Raw genomic sequence first — 4,928 nt, 5'->3', positions numbered from 1 at the left:
GTCTAAACTGCCTTTAGCTTTTTTAAACTATTACGGGAATTGAAAAGTCGTATGCAAGCCATTACTGCCAAGGACATGCCCATGTGAATGCCTTCTAGAAACGACGAACCGAGAAAGAGCTCCGGTTCTGCACAAGAACAAACTGTAATGTGAAAAACGTTCCCGCAAAGAACCAAATGGGAAGAAAAGTATTGAGAGCAGTTTGAATGGGAACAGAATTAGAAAAAAAAAGGTTCTCCATGAATTATAATTTTAAGCCAGAAAAAGCAGGATCGTTTCAACTTCCAGATCGACTATCTTTAGGGTGAACTTTCCATTTATGGAATAATTTCTCATTTTCTGTGGAAGAAAAGTTTGTGCCTTAAGTCTTTTGTGTTTTCTTAATTTGCATAGTTACCTTTCAGTTCGATTTTGATAAATTTCAATATTCAACGCTATGAGAAAAGTTTTGTTCTCGCTTCCATTCCTCGCGATTAGTTCAGAGAAGATTTGTTCCAATTTCGTTCTCTGTGAGAAAGTTCCTGAGACTTTAGTTCACAACTTGTTCTTCGAGATAAAGTGCCTTAGACGTTTGTTCTCGTTTTGTTCTAAGCCAGAACGTTTCGGAGACTTGCGTTCCCATTTTGTTCTCTTAGAAATGATCCCGAAAGTATTATTCGCATTTGGTTCACGAGAACAAAATTTATATTCGATCATACCTTTTGCTCCCATTCCCTGCTAGAAACGGAAGTATAAGAGCTTGCCAATTTCCTTCGATTCCGCATTCTTTTTTGGGTAAAAACGTTACCACAAGAAGCGATTCCCCATTTTTTGCTGGGTACTAGCGAAACACATACGTATATGCAAGGAGATATATATGATATATATATATATATCTACTGACAGTCCACTGACCGGCCATTAAAGCTGGTTAAACCGCTGCGGTAATGCTGCACTGCCGCTTTGCAAAGCGCGCGCAATTTTAAACGCAGAAACATGCACACTTATACTTAGCCACATACATACATATCGTCGCCTGGGTAAAAGATTGTCGTATGTTAATTTCGGCAGGTTGTGGGATATCGCGATAGAATTTTGGAATGCAATTTCTCAAAAACTCGAAGATAGATTTTCTCCAAATTCTCTGAAAACGTTACTAGTTCACAAAATTCTTAAATTATTTAATTTTTAATGTTTATTGTTAATTAGTTTCGAATTTATGAAGGATTTTTTTTTTAGTAAAATTTTGTCGTTAGCGTCATTTGTCCACAATTTGGCAGCCACTTTGTATGAAATACGACAAAATGTGATCAAAATTTATACCAAATTAACGACACTTTTTTCTCAATATCTCGGAAACTAAAGGAGATATCCAAAAATGGAGAATGCCTTTTTTTAAGATATTGATTGATGTAATACTAAACTAAAGGAGATATCTAAAAACTCATAACACCAATCGAAAGACCTTATTTCAAAATATATATATAACTGCATCTACATGTAAAAATCGTCAAAATGGCGCTTACGATAATCTTTTACCCAGGCGACGATATGTATACTATATATGTATGTACATTTGTTTGTACTTATATAGTGTTCACATATGCAAATATGTATGTAAATAACTATGTTTGCTTTCGCTTGCTTGGTGGGATGGCTCGCACTGCTCAATAAAGTTAATAAAGTCGCCGATGCTTAGTTAAAAAAATGTGACGAGCCTCCTTAAGCTCTGATTCAGCGCTCTTTCGTACGTACATATATGTGTATGTATGTATGTATGTATGGTTGTATGCGCGTTAAAGCAAAGTACGCGAAATGCGTGTCTGTTCTAATGTTTAATTGAAAATAAAAATAAAAATAAAAAATAGGAGCAGAGTGAAAAAGCACCGCATACCCCAACTTCAGGAACTAAAAATAATACAGCGCACCTGCAACATGACGATGTTTAACGCATTCCACCGTCTTCATCCCCTTTTTTCTTATTGCAATCAGGTTGCCAGTACATACATACATACTTATGTAGTTAGTGTTAGTAAATGCAACAAGGTTATTGCAATGATCCGGTAACATTTCTTTTCATTAATTTCAAAGATTAAATAATGAGTACAAAACATATCAAATATTTTATAGTATAACAAATAAGGAGGTGCTTACAATTCCACGCTGCCTGATTTCTTATGCATATAAGTATGTAAACTTTCCAAATCCAAAAAATATCGATAAGAAAATCGATAATAGTATCGATAGCAAAATCGATAACAAAATCTATAAAAAAGTCGACTGCAAAATCGATACAAATTTCGATAACAAAATCGATAACAAAACCGATAAAATATCGATTAATATATCGATAACTCCCGATAACTCGGAAATCTCCAAAATCCCGAAATAGTCCCCAGATCGAGCCTGTCTATATCCTTTTCTCTATAATTACTTTTATTTTAATCACTCGTCGGTACCCTCATCCTCATATTTATACCCGAGCGCACTTGTGCACAAGGGTATATTAATTTTGCTCACATAACGGTTGTTTGTAACAGGCAAAACGAATCGAGATAGATATAGACAAATGTATACATAAATGATCAGAATGAAAAGATAAATCGATTAAGCGGTGACTGTCTGTCTGTCCGTCCGTCCGTCCGTCCGTCCGTCTGTCCGTCTGTGCACACGATAACTCGAGTAAAAATTGAGATATCTTAACGAAACTTGGTACGTGAACTTCTTTTGGGCGTAGGACGGATGGTATTGAAAATGGGCGAAATCGGACAATAACCACGCCTACCTCCCATATAACGGTAATTTTAAGAAATACGAAAACTGCGAAATTTTAGTAACTACTGAAGATAATTCAATCAAAATTGATACCTACAATGAGTTTCAGACGGAAAACATGAAAATTATAAATTTTTGGAAAATGGGCGTAGCCACGCCCACTTATGGTTACATGTGTATATCTTGGTAACCGCTGCACCAATTTCTTCCAAACTTGGCACAATTGTTGGTCCTGGTACAGCATACCAAATGGCTGAAAATTTCTAAAATCGGACAATAACTACACCCACATCCCATATAACGGTAATTTTGAGAAATACAAAATCTTCGATAAATCAGTAAATATGAAGCTAATTTATTCAAAATTGATGATTGCAACAATTCTTTACCAAGAAATACGTTTATGACAAAATTTTGGAAAATGGGCGTAGCACCGCCCACTTGTGATCACATATATGTATCTCGCTAACCGTTCTAGCAATTTGTACCAAGCTCGGTATGGTTATTGTGCTTGCCACATAAAAGCAAACCGTTGAAAATTGTTGAAATCGGACTAAAATTGAGGCCGCTTTTCATATAACGGTAATTTTCAGAAATGCTTGAAATTTCAATATTTCGAAATTTAAGGACGCTAATTTACTTAAAATGTATACACCCCGGCTTACCATCTAGCGGAAGGTTTCGGAAAGGTGGAAAACATATATTTAATACTTGCGCCGGGTATTTAATGTTCGGCTCCGCCGGAACTTAGACTTTCTTACTTGTTTTCTTTAAATTTGTTTTTGTTTCTACTTTTATGTTTATTATCTTCTTCCTCTACATATTCCCCTTCACCTTTGCCCTTATATAAGTAAAGTGTTTAAATGTACCGAGGTCTTCATGTATTTACATATATACGCTGCGATTTGGCTATAAATATCGAGCCCTAACCGCCAAAATAACGTAAGCGACATTTTTTTTTGTTTTTGATGCAGAAATGATCTAGGAATATTTTTACATCAAAAAGAAAATTTTTAAAAAATGTCGCTTACGTTATTTTGGCGGTTAGGGCTCGATATTGCGTCATCTGTTACTCAAAAGCCGAAATACCTATACACACTTTTTGTCTTCTTCTCTCACTTCCAGAGCATGCACGTGTTTGCAGAATGATGACGAAGTGATTTTATATGAAAAATCATTTGCCATGCCCATATATTTGAATAAAATAAACACACTTACAAGATATCAACCAATACTTACTATATACCAAATGAAAGGAAAAATCTTGAGTTTCTGATTAAAGAAAACAAAAACAAAATCATTCGAGCGGTTTTCTAGCATTTTGGAAATAAAAAAAATGGAAATTTTTTCAACAATTTTTTTCATCAAAATGCTCAATATTTGTTGAACTTATATAAAATTTGTACACGATAATATTTCTATTGATCCAACGAACCTATATCCCGAAAATTAAAGTTTAATCTGCAAATCGCTAGAGCTCTTTAAAGGCTCAAAATTGAGCCCAAAATAAGGGAATATTTACCGTTGTTTCTACGTCAGAAACCGAATTGGTTACTGACAAAAATGAATCTGTCGATAAATTGGGAACTATATCTTTGAAACGCCACACTTTTTTTCAAATCGCTTCATTAGTTCTCGTGCAATAAGCGTTTTCTAAAAATTACAACTACAACATTTCAGCATAGCCTGCATATCGAAACGTAAGACGTATGTATTCTACGTCAAAATTTGCGCCAGCTGCGATTCGAACCGGGGTTCTCAGCTTCGTTAGGCGAACACTCTCTCTCTTTACCAACGTCGCACGTGAAATTTTGTTGACTAAGTGTGTACATATCATTAAATTGTGAATAGTACCCGTTAGAGATGAGTCGGGGACTAATTGATCTCCAATTATACCCGTAAGGGATGAGTCGAGATTAATTGATCTCCAATAATACCCGTATGAGACTAGTTGTGACTAATTAATGCCCAATTGTACCCGATTGGGAGTAATCTTGGAATACTCTCTTTAGAAATTAGTTGCACAATTCTTGGCAGGGCATGTTTAGGCGCGTCTGCTAACACCAGGCGCCTAAATACATGCTATGTACTGCTGCATGTGCAAAAATTTCCTTTATGCAACTTAGGAATTTTTGCACATGCACTTCTCAACTGCCAAGTAATTGAACTTTCTT

This window comes from Rhagoletis pomonella, unplaced genomic scaffold (genome assembly GCF_013731165.1).
Source record: "Rhagoletis pomonella isolate Grant_MI unplaced genomic scaffold, Rhpom_1.0 Rhpom_scaffold_00007, whole genome shotgun sequence".
Taxonomy (NCBI): domain Eukaryota; kingdom Metazoa; phylum Arthropoda; class Insecta; order Diptera; family Tephritidae; genus Rhagoletis; species Rhagoletis pomonella.
This window is presented reverse-complemented; position numbering follows the sequence as displayed.